The following is an 18464-nucleotide window of genomic DNA, read 5'->3' on the forward strand; positions in this document are numbered from 1 at the left end:
GAAAAATAATAATGATATAGTATTTTAAAAGTAACGAAACTCATTTCTAGGGGGAATTATAGTACTTTGATTAATACCAGCCTTGTATGATTACAAATCATAAGCACCATTCACTTATAACAGTTAAGCTATTTTGTTTTTCAATTTTTTTGCATTCAGAATAAGATATAAGGAATTAAAATAGTAAAATAGATTTCAGAGGCCTACAAAATGTATGTTGAACATCCATCTTTTTTCATGCTCAGTAATTAAAAATGGCTGTGGACATTTTTTAAATCCTCTGAGACGCGTCCAGGACTCCTTCCGTCCGACTAGGGGGGGGGCTTTTCTCATCGGCAACTTCAGCACACAAAAGTTTGTCACTCTATTAGTTTCTAAATTGTAAGAACAAAAGTAATTAATAAGTCTTTGTCATGGATAGCAAAGAAAAAAAATCCTTTTAGTATTTGTATGTCATCATGCCAGGCCTAGAAAATTAGCCTAATTTATTATTTAAAACACTGGTGGGATTCCTAATTGCATTCATCATTAGATATGACACGTTTAGACCGAAGAACCGTATCCAGTGAGAATTTTCCAGTTTGAATTTTGAAATAAAAATATTTTTCAAGAGATCCCTAGCTATTCCTTGTTACCATGACAACAGCCCTATTTGTCTGAGAGCTCAGTCCATGGCCAATGAGAGAGCAAGCAGCATCAACTAAACATACGAATACATCAAAGACAAATTCATATACTCAATCTGATCAGCTCAATTAATGTAAGAACAGAAGCTGAAGGGGGTTAAAAGAGGGCACCCATTCAGGATAGATGGAGCCCCTTTTAACAGAATACATACGCTGGCCTTTGGGGGGAGGAATTTAGCACACTGTCAAAAACATTATCAGAAAGGGAAAGTACTAGGCCTCCTACACCTAACAGATATGAAGCTGTCAGACAAAGAATAGCACTATTCATTAAATGACACTTATTTTCTCCCACTTTACAAGAATACAGCGAACAAAACAAGCAGGGGAGCAGCTGAGAAAGACACTTTTTTCTTTTCCTAGTGATGACAGACATGCAGCAATTATGGTGATAACTAAGGAATACTAAACAAGAAGCCAGACTCCGTTCTGTTTATCACCTCAAATTTTATGTTACCAAATTTGCATGCAACTCTTGTTTTCTTGTATTATTTATGCCTGGGACAAATTGGATCCCTTTGTTTTTAACATAGTGCTTTCAATTTTAGTGAAGAGCTTCTCTTTAAACTAAACACATTCTCTCACTTCTCCTCCTAAATGGCCATATCAAGTTAGAAGTGCTTTTTGAAGTAAGACATTTTCAAAGCACAACAAAACTGTTGTTATCTGTTGGGGGCAGGGAGAGGAAAAAAATAGTGTAATGTCATTTATTGTATAATACTTTGGTTACATGTAGTTCAAATGTGATATAGCTAAAGTCTTCTTAATTGCTGCCTTTTGGATACAGTAGAAAGTAAGAATACATGTGGTAGCTTTTAATGGATTCGTTTTAGTTGTTTTAGAAAGTAGCACGCAATAGAAAGTGCTAACCTTGTACAGTTTCTAACACGTGGAAGTAAAAGGGAGATCCCTCTGGATTAGTAGGTTTAAGAATCTTATGTTTAAACCAAAATGATTTGATTTCTGACCCATTATCAATAGTCTGCTACTTATATCTGCATGATCTTGGCCTGATTGATACCGACTTTGTAGCCATGTGTTCTATAATGTGCTGTCAGGAAAAGCTGACAGTTGCAATGAAAGAACAATAAATGCAGGACAGAAGTAATGTAAAGGTCCAGCCAGACTGTATGAAAACTGATAGCTGGGATATTGGCTCCTACGTAACCATGTATACCAGTGCCTTTGAGAATTTAGTTTGAGTGAATTAAAATGGTCTCCTGATACATGGAACAAGGGGGGGGGGGGGTCTTCATTTAGAGAACCTGCAGAGTTTGCCAAAATACTGTACTAAGAGAGTAGAGCCAATATATAAAAAAGAAACAGCCTTTCTCAAAAATCTGGGCATGTCTGACACCTCAGAAAAACTGACACTTGAAAAATCAATAAACTTATAAGCATATCTAAAGTATGTGTATAAAAAAAATTGAGAAGCCTGTAATTTTAAGTGCACCTACTTAGAAAACAATTGAAATCAATTGAATTTCTCAGTAAATATGAGTTGGATTCTTCCTGTGTTGTTTTGGATTGCTGATGGGCCGAGCAATCCTCTGGTCCTGTTATGCTAGCCACTGCTAAGTTGGTTTTAAACCAGCAGCGCTAGTTGTGATTCTGTAACCATGAACAGCAATGTAAAAAATGCATTAAGACAGGGGTCCCCAAACTACGGCCCCCGGGCCGGATGCGGCCCAATCGGCCTTCCAATCCGGCCCGCGACGACCCCCGCCGCCCGCTGCTGCCGCCCGCTCTCACGGCGCGCGGCGCAGCGACGATCTAAAAAATCGGCAAAAAATCGCCGAAAATCCTTTGTGCGCATGCGTATGGGCCTCTCCCGACCCGGAAGAGGTCATTTCTGGTGCACTTCCGGGTCGGGGGAGGCCCATACGCATGCGCACAAGCGATTTTCGGCGATTTTTTCCCCGCCCGTGTGCGTGTGCGCATGCGCACGGGCGCACACTCCCCCGCCCTCCGGCCCGCTGCGCGCGCACTCCCCTGCCCTCCGGCCCACCGCGCAGTAAGTCTGGGGACCCCTGCATTAAGACTAGTGAGGTGGAAAGTCAACATAGCAAGAACAGCCACTCCCATAGCATCCCTGACAACTCCATTGCCATCCAACAATCACAGTGATGCTCCTAAGAATTTCCCCTCATTAGTCTTGCATGAAAGACATCAGTGAACATGCTATGCTGGAATTAGGGGATAAATTCAATTGGGTTCATAAAGGTAAAGGTAAAGGTAAAGGGACCCCTGACCATTAGGTCCAGTCGTGACCGACTGTGGGGTTGCGGCGCTTATCTCGTGTTATTGGCCGAAGGAGCCGGCGTACAGTTTCCAGGTCATGTGGCCAGCATGACAAAGCCGCTTCTGGTGAACCAGAGCAGCACATGGAAACACTGTTTACCTTCCCGCTGAAGCGTACTTATTTATCTACTTGCACTTTGACGTGCTTTCGAAACGCTAGGTTGGCAGGAGCTGGGACCGAGCAACAGGAGCTCACCTCGTCGTGGGGATTCGAACTGCTTACCTTCTGATCGGCAAGCGTCCCTTAATTGGGTTCATATTTAAAGGCAAATTTATCTAATTTACACTTATCCTAATTTTACAAGCATTCTTCAATCAAACAATAATTACAAAAATGCATGTGTTATGTTAAAGTGCGCGTAAAAATTAATATATTTGCGAAAATAGCATACAGGTGTGCATTATGTTTGGATAAATTAATTGCAAAAATGTGTACGTTAGTCAAAACTGCATATAAAATGTGTTTATTTGGATAAGTTCAGACTAAAATGCTGGAGAATTTTCAGGAGAATTTTTTTATATAATGAATTTAAGACAGGTTAAATGAGAAGCAGAACCAAAATTAACATATTCTTTAATCCCTAGGTGAAATTGTGGGGGGAAATTTCATAGAAACTACGCTTCTCCTGCATACTGTGCCGAAGCATACTTCCAGAAATGAATTCACAATGCCATCCCTAGCTCAGGCTTCCATAATGTACTGGGAAGTAGGGCATCAACTGTTAAATGCAAGCTGATGGGCTTCCTAAAATAGGCTTGAAGAATCCCTTGACATTCCAGACACAGGCAGAAGCAGTTGGCAAACAATCCTTTTGACAGAAACACAGCCAGGGCCAGACAGGATAAGAAGTGCCTTTCCAATCACAACAGCCAATCAACATCATGGTCCAGCTCTTAGATGGTTTTTATGAAGAACTTGCAGACTACAGCCCACAGAAGATGGCTTTGAATCTTTCTGCAGTACTGTATTTAGTTATAAGATTTATTAGTTATCCTTCATCATGAAGTCCATGGGGAGGTTACAACAAATAGGAAATACAGTTTTAATCAGATAAAAATCACAACAATTTTCAAACAAATAACTGTTCCAAAATGGATCACAGAAAATTCAAAAATGCAGTGGGTCACAAAAAAACCTAAATACGTTAACTGACAAAGATCAGGGTAGAGAGGTGTGTCTTCAGCACATGGCAAAAACCATACCAGTGAAGATGTTAGATGCACCACTGTGAGGAGGGAGTTCTACAATTTAAGGGCTGCCATAGAGGAAGCCCTGTCTAAGTTGCCAGTCCTTACACTTCTGAGTGTGGAAGAAGGTTGGTAGGATTGAAGATTGTCTCTCAGATATTTAGAGCCTATGTTCTACCAGTACCTGTGCCTACCTAGGCCATGCACACATTTCTGCACTCATTTGTACTGGATTTTGTGTGAGATCAACAAGCATTTTGCAAGGGATGGGAACTTATGGATGGCACTTGCACATCAGCAAAAAAGAAATTGGGACATAGAGTTCCATAAACTTTGCATAGGCTTCTGCATGCAACCTGCATAGGCTAATTTAGAAGTATAATTACAGGTAGGTATCCGTGTTGGTCTGACGTAGTCGAAACAAAAAATAAAAAAAATTCATTCCACTAGCACCTTAGAGACCAACTAAGTTTATCTATGACAAACTTAGTTGGTCTCTAAGGTGCTACTGGAAGGATTTTTTTAAAAAAAAATGTTAAAGGTATAGGTGCAAATTAGACATAGTTATCATAATTTAAATCAAAATACATATCTCATGATAGTGGGGAAAACTATGGCTTGTGTGCAAACTGCTGATGGGCAACTTCAATGCCTGCCTCTGTTTTCCCTTCTATTAACTGAACAGAACCAAACTGAGGACACCTTCAAACAGAGGACTGTGCTCTGTAAATTAGAATACTGCAGCAGTAAAGTCACAGAGTGCAACAGAGTAAGCTGTCTGGTTGCCCAGCAGAGAAGAGCAGTACAATAGGTAAAGGTAAAGGAATCCCTGACCATTAGGTCCAGTCGTGACTGACTATGGGGTTGTGGCGCTCATCTCGCGTTATTGGCCGAGGGAGCTGGCGTACAGCTTCCAGGTCATGTGGCCAGCATGACAAAGCCACTTCTGGGGAACCAGAGCAGCACTCGGAAACACCCTTTACCTTCCCGCTGTAGCCGTACCTATTTATCTACTTGCACTTTGACATGCTTTCAAACTGCTAGGTTGGCAGGAGCTGGGACCGAGCAACTGGAGCTCACCCCGTCACGGGGATTCAAACCGCTGACCTTCTGATCGGCAAGCCCTAGGCAAGCCCTAACCCACAGTGCCACCCGCGTCCAATGCAATAGAAACAATACAATAGAAAGTGGAATATATAAATGTGACTTCTACAATGGGAAGCCTTCTTTTTTTGTGTCTTGCTGGCACACAACCATGGTAGAACTTATGTAGGTGATACCTTAAACCAAATGTTGTTGGACTACACCTCCCACCATCCGTGACCATTCTCTAAGCTGGCTGGGGGATGACTGGAATTGATGTTCAATAACAACTGGGTACTAAAGATAGAATAACTATGTTCTAAGAGGTCTTGCTAATGTTTACTTCTCTGCTCATGCATGGAACCCGGATCTGCTAGCCAGATATGCCAGTGTGTGAGGAGCCTTACATGAAGCCATAGTCAAGTAGCAATTCAGCTAGGTAATTTTAGATTTTGGTCTTAAGAGCTCCCCTTTTAGATATGTATTACTTACAGCACAAAACTGCCAATATGTATGCTTAAGTTTTGAATACTGTTAATTAACGATAACCATTACAAACCAAATACTCCCTTTAAATTATATAAGATATAAAGATTGATCTTGTATCTACAGTAATCCATGCTCTTTTTCAGGGAACCAACAAAGCGGTTTGCTATGACAAGGTGCAATGACGCAAACCTATTTCACACTGGAGGTTACCCTTGTTAGTTATAGTCTACATTTTTGCAAAATATGCATACTCCTGCTTTCATATATGTTAGTGGAACTCCTGGAAAATACAAATTACATAGACCTGAATGCTATTCTGAGCTCAGCTAATCAGCAGAGAGGAGAGAGAAATCTGAAATCTGCATTCAGGTAATGATGGTGTGTGTGTGTGTGTAAAGATATATATACCTTTCTGTGCATGTGTGTGGGGTGTAATTTTGGACACACAGACACACAAAACTGCATCTCACACACACACACACAAAAGGTATCAGTAGACTCAGGGTGCCTGTAAGGTGTGCAGGTAAGCAAAAAAAACCTTTCAGAGAAAAAAAATCTAACAGCTCTATAATAACTCGGTGACACAGAATGTTGGCTGCCTGAGTATGAATAAAATAGACAATCAGTTGGGAGGGGAAATAGAATGAAGTAGCTGGAATAGGACAGAGAAACACAGAAAGAACTGTCTCAGTTTTTTAAGACCAACTAAGTTTTCATTTTGGTATGAGCTTTTGTTTCAGTTTTTTAAGAAGTTGTAAATAAATAAAAATAAAATAACTACTCAAGAAAGAAACTTGCAATTATGTTACTTTTCCATAAATCTATCAAGCTAAATTCCTAATAAATGTGTTACATTATTTATACCCAGGTGGCGCTGTGGGTTAAACCACAGAGTCTAGGGCTTGCTGATCAGAAGGTTGGCGGTTCAAATCCCTGCAACGGAGTGAGCTCCCGTTGCTCGGTCCCAGCTCCTGCCCACCTAGCAGTTCGAAGGCACATCAAAGTGCAAGTAGATAAATAGGGACCGCTCCGGCGGGAAGGTAAACGGCGTTTCCATGCGCTGCTCTTGTTCGCCAGAAGCAGCTTTGTCATGCTGGCCACATGACCCGGAAGCTGTCTGCGGACAAACGCTGGCTCCCTCGGCCTATAGAGCAAGATGAGCGCCACAACCCCAGAGTCCAACCCCAACTGGACCTGATGGTCAGGGGCCCCTTTACCTTTACCCTTTACTATTTATATGTATAATAAACACAAAATAAATAAGATAGCAAATGTCAACTGTTTAGGATAGGTCACTTCCTAATTCACACAGGGATTTATGCTCTTAGACATCAGTGGAGAAGATAAATAAATGTAGCGCGGATTGGAAACAAACTGTGTTCTCTCTCAGACACAACCTAGATATAAGAGTTCCTGCTCTAACTCAGTTTTTATGTATTGTGAAACATTCAAAAAACAAAAAGCCCACTATTATAGCAAATTCCAAAGCAAATGCACTTCATAGGGGTTGTTGCTGCAGTAATGGCAGCTGTGTTGTGTAATTCATACTGAATACTGCAGATCAGTCTCTGGCTGATTTATGTCAGCCCTGCACTGGCTATTACAGGTTGAGAGTTGTGCTGGAGCTGAGTGAGTAGCTTACAGTAACCTTGCTATTTTATCCATTGCTTTTTTTCACCGCATTACAGAGAGAGTAGTATACAATAAGCCTGCAGTATAGTTCACTATTGTACTAGTAGTGCAAGAAGAAGAGTTGTGCTGAGAGAGTATAGCTTACAGCACCCTTGCAATGTAGTCCACAGTTGATACTCCAGGCCACAGCTGGGGCTACTTAAATTGCCCCTCCACATCTCTTTCTAGGCCAAATCAAGTACTTAATAATTGCATGAAGACATCTCACGTTCCATTGACTTGCCTGTAGACTGGTTGCACTATTTTAACATTTAAAAGCAATAAATAAGACCCAAATTAGAGTAGGGATTAAACTGTGCGTGCGTGCATTTGTTTTAAGCCACCTCAGCAACGCATTCAGGCAAAACACACATACCAGGGAAGCACTGCAACTAGGTCTTGCTTATTAAAATAGTAACAGTGAATCCTGTTTCAAAGGTACCTGAATTTCTTGTGAATACTAAGTGCTCTTTTGTTTATCCTCCCACTGATAACTTTGATGAGAAGTTGTTGCTTCCATTGCAAGCTGACAATTGTTTGCGCCTTTGTCTGGAGTATAGGTTGAAACACAGTTGAAATCATATTAAGGTTTGTCAATTTCTTAAGTGCCAACGTGAGTTATATTGGTTCCTGCTGTTTAGGGTTGAGTTAAGCTCAGGACTTTTTTTCAGCTGGAACTTGCCAGAACTGAGTTCCAGCACTTCTCAGGGGGCTGCCATTGTCGGCATAAGAGAACAAGGGAGTTCTGGCCCCTCTTTTTCTAAAAAATAGCACTGTTTATTTGGTTTCAAAAGTAATGGCCTTGCATTTGTATGGTTCTTAAACACCTCCTAACCTTCTGTGAATTGGAGTCTGCTACTAGCATCAGGGACCCAGGGACCCAGGTGGCGCTGTGGTTAAACCACTGAGCCTAGGGCTTGCTGATCAGAAGGTCGGCGGTTCGAATCCCTGTGACGGGGTGAGCTCCCGTTGCTTGGTCCCAGCTCCTGCCAACCTAGCAGTTCAAAAGCACGTCAAAATGCAAGTAGATAAATAGGAACCGCTACAGCGGGAAGGTAAACGGCGTTTCCATGTGCTGCTCTGGTTCTCCAGAAGCAGCTTTGTCATGCTGGCCACATGACCTGGAAGCTATACGCCGGCTCCCTCGGCCAATAATGCGAGATGAGCGCGCAACCCCAGAGTCGGTCACGACTGGACCTAATGGTCAGGGGTCCCTTTACCTTTACTAGCATCAGGAGACAAGCAGACTCATCACTGTTATATTGTGCTCCATTGTACATTGTTCAGAAGGGACCCTAACCTTCCAGAGAGATTTTATGGGGACATAGGGGTTTAGGGGGGGGGGAGGGAGAGGGAACTTCCCTTCTATGAACTTCTTTAATTTCACTTATCTCAGGATCCATGCCATCATAGTTTATCCCTTGACTCACATATAAAGAGGTATGATTATATATAATACATCTGAGCAATGACTAAAAGTAAACATGAACCTATCAGGTTTTATTATGAATATATATTTTTAACACTGGTTTTTTCAGTTAAAGGATATATTAAGATTACATTATCTTGTATTGCTTTCCTTGCATATTTTTTCAGTAGTTTAATGTTCTTCTGTTTCATTTGTTTCAATTTACTCTTATTTTTTAATATATGGGATTCTAAAGTGAGTATATTGCACTTTTTGTTTTCATATTTCTTTTTTAACATAGTACTGTATTCACCTAATTTATTCACATAGTATTCTTTTTAAACATAGTATTCACCTAATTTATTCACATAGCTATATGATTAAATAGTAACCATCAGTAGACAATCCATTTAATTTTCTTTGTTTAAAAATACTTAAGTCTGTTGTTGAGTGAGACAATTTATTCAAACAATCTTATAAATATCATATTTAATAAAGAGCAATCCAAGGCAAAGAGAGCAAATGTCTTTATCCATAAGCAACCAGATGAGAAATGGATTTTTATTCAGTCAAATCTTTTTAGTCAATGAAACAGCACTTTCATGCATACTGCACTCAAGTGATAATTAATATAGTCTAATTCAGGACATGATGCTTGAATTGATGTACTGTCATCGATACCCCATGTTAGAATCAAACCTTGACAGGGGTTTAATACCCTGGAACAGGTCATCATATGATAATACTTCTTTTGCTTTTCAGTATTTGTCTTCAGCCAAGCAAAGTATTACAAGATGGGTTAAAAAAAAGGAAATAATTACAAATGAAGAATGACGCAGGCTGTGAATAGAACATATGTTAGGCTAGGCAGAGGCATCAGTGAATTATATCATTTCATGATGAAGCGGCACTGGGGCTGAACGGACCTATTTTAAACCTTGATGTATTTTATCTCTACTGTATTTGGACTGTCATCTTTGGAGAAAGACTTTGTGTAATTGAGAGTCAACTCCAATCTGCATGACTTGAGCATGAAGTGTAGGCTAGATGAACAGTATTATGGAAGAAAGGGAAGCATCTAATAAGGTATAAATGAGTTATAACCTGTTATACCATAGACTTTCAGCCATATCTTGTAAAATACTATTTTCAGATATATTAATTTCAAATATGATGCTCATAATATAATATTTTAAAATTATTTCAATTACACACTGTTTTTGTTATATTGTTATAATATGCTATAATTTGCATATCCCTCTTTAGAAAGACTTAAAAATAAATTTAAAACATGAGGCTGTGTAGTACTGAAAAAATTACTTTGAATCAAACAAGTCTCGGTTGCTTGAGTCAAGTGGTGGGGCAAAAATGTTTAATTTTTTAAAAAAATATATATTGTATTTTAATATTTTGCTGGAAACTGCCCAGAGTTGTTTCATCATCATTGTCATCTCTCAAGATTAACAAGTTGAATATTATGAAGGCACTTGAAGGGTTTAGAATATAAAAACCTAAGTTTCTTTAGAGAGATATCCCCCAAGAAATAGCATACAATAGAACAAAAATGGTTCTGAGGTATCAGTCCTGTGATTCTGTGACATAGTTTGAAGCTGTATGTGCTGCTTTCTGATCTTTGGGGGGCGGGCGGGGGGAGTTCACAGGAATTCTTAGTCTGAGTCATAAAATACGATCTTATCGCTTCTTGGCCTTTTAGCTAAGATCAAGTGTAGTATCTGCTCTTATCAGTTTAATAAAATACGATCTCAGAATTAATTATTAAGTAGGATTTTTTTTTCTAATAGACTTTCCTGCCATGTTTTCAGTGGCTAGGTACCAAAATGGTGACTTCTAATGAGCAAGTGTTTCGTGTTCTTTTTCTCTCTCAGAAGGCAAGTCAGTATTACTCCTATTTTACAAATGAGAAATGGAGAAAGATATAGTGACTTGGCCAAGGTTACGCAGCAGTCCAAAGATTGAGCTAGTCTTGAACCCAGGCACCTACGCACATTATCCCCTGGCATATAATGGCTCTTAAAAACTAGGTGCAAACATTAGGTAAAACACGATAGGTAAAACACTGCATATCATGTCAAAGGCAAGATGTACTATTTGGTTTTCCTTCTTCCAGTGTGGGAAGGACTTAATGTAGAACATCTCCTATAAGGGAAATATAATTGAACTTGCTGTCAGAAGTGCAAGGAGGAAATGTTAAAAATCTGAAGCTATTCTGTAAAGACTAACCCCAAGCCATAATCTCTGAACAACTTTTACTTTCCTCAAATGTTAAGGATATGTGATATATGTATATAGATATATATGTTTTGATATAGATGATATTTATGTTATATATTTTGTCCTATTAAGAGGGGTTTATAAAAGTTTTTTTGTAAATAATCAGCTACTCATAATTAGTAATATGAAGTGGGAGGTCTATTGATGTACTTGCTTGGGGCTCTTGTTTTTTTCTAACCATTCACCAGCCCCAAGTTCCACTAATTTAAAATTCAATGGTACTTCTGCTAGGAGTGTCTTTTGAGTACTGAACTATTGATCTTCTCTGGAAGCTCTTTTGAAAAAAGGATAAATACACGCCTGTCAGATGGTGAGCTTGGGCAAGACATGCTCTCTCTCTCTCTCTCTCTCTCTCTCTCTCTCTCTCTCTCTCTAGCACTCTTAAGGTTTTCATTTAGTTGCTATAGTATGCTTCATCCTGAAGTATGTTCCACTGGTCAGAACCTTTAGTTCATCCGCTCTTATTTTATGACAGAAAATCATAATATGTTTTGCATTTGCACACAAAAAACCCCTCAACTACAATAGCAAAGGAAGAAGCCTGTGCTTTAGAGAGTCCCCTGGCTAAATTCTCAGAATGTATACCTGGCTAAATTCTCAGAATGTATATCTGCATTACTGACAAGTGAGGTATGACATAGTAGTAAGAGTAATAAATTATATGGTTTTACAGTGAAGAGACATCAGGCTGGAGAGATTGAGACAAGGCACTGTATCAATGATGTGCACTGGGCCATTGCAACCCCTGTTAGTTGTTTAAGCCTATCCTCATCTAAGAGCATTGAGGGCAAGGTCCTCTTCAGACCACCAGCCAAAACACAGCAATGGAGCTGGGCATCTTTTTAGTATCCTTGGAGAGACTGCTATGTGTGTCTCTAAAAGGTTTTAAAGGGAATTGGCTAGGCTTTGGGTAATTAATTTCTCAACAATCTGTTGATTGACAGGGCATGTAACTTACATGGAGGGTAACATGTGAATTGAATATGAATTGAATATTCAGGAAGGGGAGTTGTGGTGGAAAGCTCACTGAATACGTCAACTCAATACGCTGCAGTGGTTGAAAATTCAAATTCAGTGTAAGAAACTATTAGGAAAGATTGAGAGTAAAAAAAGAAAGTATAATGAGGCCACTAATCTATGTCATGATTACACTGCAAATTCTGTGTGCAGTTGTAGCCACTTAGTATAAAATATTTTTTATCTGGTAAATATTTTACTTTGGTAAAAAAGGGGGACCAGGATTGTCCCCACTTTTAAATGAAATTTTAGAAAGTTCATGAGGAACCTTTGGAGGGTTGCATGCCAGTGTTGGGCAAATGGGCAATGGTGTCTTGAACTTGAATGCACTAATGCAGGAAGCTACATAGTGCAGAAAAGAACATTCCCTTTTCTGTTTATAGTTCTGGTTGGGCACAAAATTACCTTGGTTGCCCTAATGGTGGCCCATACTGAGAGAAGAGGGGTACTGTGACCCTACTAATTGTCCTTGATGTTTCAGGGCTATTTTTCTGCTACTTTCACTTGCTTATTTTATGCTGCTACTGCTACTTTGTTTGTTCCAAAAATTGACATTTGACTGTACATTGCCCTGAGGGTTAAAGTGTGATAAGGTAATGTATACTTTTTAAAAAAATAAAAAAATGAATAAATATTTGACTGTGGGAACTTCTCCAATATTAAATCTTTCATGGTATGGGAAAGTAAGGTAAAGGTACCCCTGACCGTTAGGTCCAGTTGCAGATGACTCTGGGGTTGTGCACTCATCTCACTCTATAGACCGGCGTTTGTCCGCAGACAGCTTCCGGGTCATGTGGCCAGCATGAGAAAGCTGCTTCTGGCAAACCAGAGCAGCGCACGGAAACACTGTTAACATTGTTTAAATATAGCAGTGTGTCTATTGAACATTTGCCTGGCGAACCAAAGCAGCACATGGAAACGCCATTTACCTTCCCGCCAGAGTGGTACCTATTTATCTACTTGCACTTTGCTGTGCTTTTGAACTGCTACCGGTAGGTGGGCAGGAGCTCGGACCAAGCAACAGGAACTCACCCCGTCGCAGGGATTCAAACCACCGACCTTCTGATCGGCAAGCCCTAGGCTCAGTGGTTTAGACCACAGCGCCACCCGCGTCTTGGGAAAGTACTGTGCTCAAATAGCCACTGGTCCTCCCCTTTTGTAAACTTCTTCACTTCACAGTAAGGGTGATGGAAACAGCATGTGGGAAGCTCTAAGGCCTGCTCCAAACATTTGTTTGATCAGGGTCAAGATAGTCTGGTAATGGATAGTTAACAAAGATAATTTCCTTAAAATCTAGTATTTCCCTCCAGGCAGATGTGTGATTTAATTAGCATAGATTATAGATTTCATTGGAATTTATTTGGAAATAATGAGAGTAGTGAGGCACATGTGAGTGAGAAATAAGGAAATTATAGCCATGATGGACTCAAGTATTAGGTATCTGTAAAATGGGGTAGGCAATCTTTATTCTTTGAGGGGTACATTCCCTCCAGGGATTACACTGGTAGGATGAAAGAATGGAACTGCTTTAGGAAATGTTGGGGGACATATAGATTGAATTTGAGGTTACATGCAGCTCCCCATCTGCAAGTAGCCCACCTGTACTGAAACAACAGCCAAAAGCACCTTGAGGTGTTGATTTCCATCAGAACTGCTGCATGAAATCTTCCACCAATGCTACTTAGCATAACACTACCACCAACCAAATTTACCTAGGTAGAGTATTCTTAATGCAGCCATGGATTCTCTCAGTGTGTGGCTGAGCCACATCCAAGTCCTTGCAGAGCTGTTTTCTCTTTTTGTTGTGCCAGCTCCAGATTGGTGAAGCAGAGGAGTATGGATTGTGCCCCTCTCCAGCAAATGGGCCTAGTCAGTATCCAGTGGCTCCTTGGCTGGCTTTAGTCTGTCCCCTCCTTGTTTTGGGTTTTTGTGCCAACTAGCACCACCGGTCAATCCAAAACAGTCTGCAGCTTTGGAAAGCACAGTGGGAGTTTCTGCACTGGTTGCTAGATGAGCCCAGCAAAGCTTCTGACAAATCCTAGCTGCCCCCCTCCCACAAGCAGCTCAAATTAAGGGTTAGGATTGCTCCCTTCATGCATCATCTAGTTTAACCTCCAATCAACACTGGTTTGTAAGAAGCACTGACTGATTTTGATGTATTTTTAATCTTCTAATGAAAAGTTATTTGTTTTATTGAGCCTACTCCAAATCCTAAGAAACAAGTGTGGACTCTTATTAAGCCTAAAACAGGACTGTTTTAAAAAAGAACTGTCATTGACACAGTATTGCATGGGTGCCATAGTTGCCTTTGACTGGACTTAACTGTCCAGGGGTCCTTTACCTTTTACTTTCATGAAAACAAGCAGTTATATATTTTTGATTATCACTTTCAATGAAATGATTATGCATAGTGGTTCTGAACTGAGGAACAAACTTAGAAAAATGAAGGGCAGTACAGAAAGCTTTTAAATAAATACATAAACAAACTACCTGATGATTCATTTGCCCTGAGCAGAATGCAGAACTCTACACTATAATGACTCATACTGTCAAACTGAGAAATACACATTCTGTTATATGTTGCTGGAATTATTCTTACCAACTCCCCACCCCTTTGTATGGGTGTGTTTAAATTCATTCTTTAAAAAACATATTTATACAGAATTTAAATAGGAAATAACAAGAAAAAAGCATAGTATCAGCAAGCCAGTTACAAAACTGCTAATACAGTACTTAAAGAATTAGTAATTAGTGGTTTAACAATTGATGCAATCAGGCAATTAAACAATACTTTAAAAAAAATTATGGCTAGTATATTAATTCATTTGTTGTTATTTTGACTATCACGATGGCATACACACACACACACACACACACACACACACACACACACACAAAATATTCAAGAACAGTGTTGACCAAAACATGCCTTTTCAATGATTTTGGAATCAGGCTGGTAGCCTTCCATCAAAAATCTGTTTTCCTTCCCCTTGGCTAACTTTAGGGAGTTCTTTCAAGACTCTCCTCATCCACACCCTGGCTGAATCTTGCATTTTGGCTGAAGCAGTTGCAGTTGCCCTATCTCTAGACTATTCCTCTCTTCAGCCAACATTTTGTTTGTCTCTGCTCAGAAGTGTCAAATTTGCTTGAGCCTTGGTTAGGTGCTAAATGGAGACCTGAAAATGGCTGAAAATGTGTAAGTTTTACATATTATTTTTTGCTTTTCATTCGTAAACCGCTTTGTGATCTTTTTTCACTTTACAGTTCACATAATGAAGGTTTAAAGTTGTTTTTAATTCTCTTCTCCTCCTTTGCTGTGCTGTTGGAGGACAGCAACCTATTCCACTTTTGTTCAGCTTCTAACGGATTCCCTTTCCAGATTCCATAGAGCAGCTGGTCGTATTTAGTGACCGTCTGCACCAGTACTCTCATCTTTTTAGCATTAAAATTAATTTTCCTCATCTTGGCATGTAAAGAACCTGAGTGTGCCCCTTACCTCATTACCTGAAATTTTACAGTGGCACCAACAGCAGGGGGATGTTGTGGGGCAGTTTTTTGGGGAAATCAAAAAGAGAAGCACTGGGAGCATTAGCATCCATAGAATTTGCCGAGGCAGCCCTTACACCCCCTAAATGTGATAACAAGTAGTTCCTCCTTGCTACATGCCAGTGGCCTGTCCTGTGCAGATAAATAAAATGTTGCGCTCAGTGACTATTTTGGCTTAGAGTTTCAGGAGAGGAAAGAGAGAGATGCTTTTCTGTATGTATCTAAAATCCACATCAAGTGTACATCACTAATTGGCGAGCTTTTTGGCAGTCTCCACATAGGGTTCAAGGACTGAATGGGCCTGCAGCTGATATACTCCCTCGGTCTTCTATGTGTATATGCAGACATGCACCATTTCTCAAAAAAATAACATTTGTTTTAATTTTATGAATGTATATCTTTCTAGCCTACTCAAGAAGGTAGTTTTCAAGAAGACAGTAAAAGCAAACCACATTAAAATCTCAGCACATAAAGAATGAAGCTTCTAAAATACTATTGCAACAGTAATCTTTCTCTTCAAAACAAAACAATTCCCTTATGCGCCTTTAGAGCAAGCCTACTCTGCAGATTTAGAATTTTATTTGCTCCTTTCCACACAATATCTAACTTCTTTCATTATTAGAACGGTGCACATCTTTTAAATATATATGTATGATGGGGTAGCATAGGAGGAAAAGTATTCTCAGAGAAATGCATGTCCAAGATAAGAGGAGCTTTAAAAGTCAGCAACAGCAACTAGAACCTGGAATTTTATTTAAATTTCAGGTCTATTAGCCAAGCTTTTTAAATTATGTACTATAAAATATAAGCTATTAAAGCAAACTGAATGTAAAAATGTTTCATGGATGTTAGCTGCTTCTACATCATTCCTGATTAACAATAGGGATTTTAGAAATGTATTAATACACTGAAAGATGGCTTACTGTCTCGGTGGCAGCAGCACCTATAGACTGGCGCCCGTAAGCAGAGGAGGGGGGGGAATATTCCTGCATAACTAGTGGGCGTCAACATCAGCCGCATGGAGTATCGGGACTCTCCTTCAAGTTAAATCTGAATGGGCCAATTTAGGGGGCAATCTTTTGGGGGCAGGCCTCATTGAAGCCTACCCTGCTTCACTCAGGTCCATCTCCAACCCATTTGAACTGGCAATGGACATGAGCATTCCTGAAGAGGCCAGCAAGTGGTCAAATAATTTTTGGCCGCTGAAGAGGCTGAAGATATTTTTTTCTGGCCATGGTCAGATGAAGAGGCCAAAGGTTTGTGGGTCCTTTCAGCCTGCTGCACTTCTAGGGAGGGCACTAACATGTTGGAGGGTAAATGGAAGAGACTTCCTCTTTCCTACAGTTGGAACACTGTTGCTGTTCCCGCCACTCCAGACCCTATTGGGTGCGCTATCAATTTGCACATGATACCAAATGGTTCAGTGCTGCTAAAACACAAAAGTGACTGAAAAGAGCTCACAAATGACCTTTCTAACCTGAGCAAAAGGCTGGTAAAATGGCAAATGTAATTCTAGGTAAACAAGTGTAAAGTGATGCATGCCAGGGCAACTTATATTAATTTCATGTATATGCTCATGGGGTCCGAAATAGCGGTGACTGGCTAGAAATGAGATCTTCGAGTCATAGCTCAGTGAAAGTGTTGGCCCACAATTATTATCCTAGCAGCCACTGTCCTTTGGAATAAAAGCTCTTATTTATATATCCTATCACTTTTAGAAGACATTCCTTATGACCTAAAGGTATATTTACTTAAAATTCAATTCGGAAAGTATTAGCTTTATTACAAGATCCCCCACAACACAGGCTCTCCACTTTCAGACACTTCAGAAAATAATAGTTATATTGCTGTGGTCTTTAAGTATAACCAGATAAAGTTGCAGCCTTTCAAGATAATATTTTCAAGGGGTGGAAAATTAAAATGGATAATATACTTTTCTACCTACCTAGGCTCTCCTTTTTATGATGCCTTGCTATAGCAATTTATTAATGCCAGTAATACTTTTTTTTTACTTTTTAAGTCTTCCCTTCCTTTTATGATAGTATCATTCCTCTGAGCCTCCAAGTTAGACATCTATATGTTACTGAAGATATTTCATGTTTCCTGGTATGCTTCCAGAGCTGTATCATGCAGTGAAGGTTTTATAGTCAGTGTGCAGTGCAGCAGATGTCATTCCATTTGCCTAAGTCCTGCTGACATTTGGAGATGTGGATTAATTGAGCTACAGAACGAAATTTAATTAAAATTAAATACAGACTTGGCCATTGTATCTGTTCATTTCCAGCACTCTAGTGTGTACATTTGCAGTCAGTGCCATAGTTAATTTGTTTAATCAGGATGCTATGTGGGAGAAGCTGTACTTTGTTTTAAGCTGAAAGACTGAAAGTATGGCAGGTGCCAAGCTGAGCAGTATCATCACAGTCTCTGTGAAAGGTGAGCCTGATATGTCTCTGGGAACCACTTGGAAAGAGCAAGATATTCATTTTCTGACACAGTGGAAGAAATAGCTACATAAAACAGGCAAGTTTTCAGAATGTTGTGAATTTACCTAAGGAACGTGCTCATTCTAGTTATCTTGCTTCTGATCCTGTAAATCATTCCTTACTGCTTAGGAGTCGTTTGGGCAACTACATGGTATATAAATTAATTCATTAATACATTAATAATAATAATAATAATAATAATAATAATAATAATTCCTCTGAGATAGAGGCTTGTAGAATCTGATGTAAGGTTGCTAGAGCCCAACCACAGGCCCAGAGTAAGTATTTTAGATGCTGGTG

At 39.7% G+C, this 18464-nt stretch overlaps 1 protein-coding gene and 1 pseudogene across 3 annotated transcripts in view; both read left to right on the top strand.

Annotated features, from left to right (window-relative positions):
* The window catches only part of KIAA0825 (KIAA0825 ortholog), a 195318-nt gene that overhangs the window by 122277 nt on the left and 54577 nt on the right, over positions 1–18464 (top strand). The window lies entirely within an intron of this gene.
* LOC118077040 (U2 spliceosomal RNA) lies at positions 10521–10635 on the top strand (annotated as a pseudogene).

The sequence above is a fragment of the Zootoca vivipara genome, chromosome 10, assembly GCF_965207765.1.
Source record: "Zootoca vivipara chromosome 10, rZooViv2.hap1.1, whole genome shotgun sequence".
NCBI classification, from domain to species: domain Eukaryota; kingdom Metazoa; phylum Chordata; class Lepidosauria; order Squamata; family Lacertidae; genus Zootoca; species Zootoca vivipara.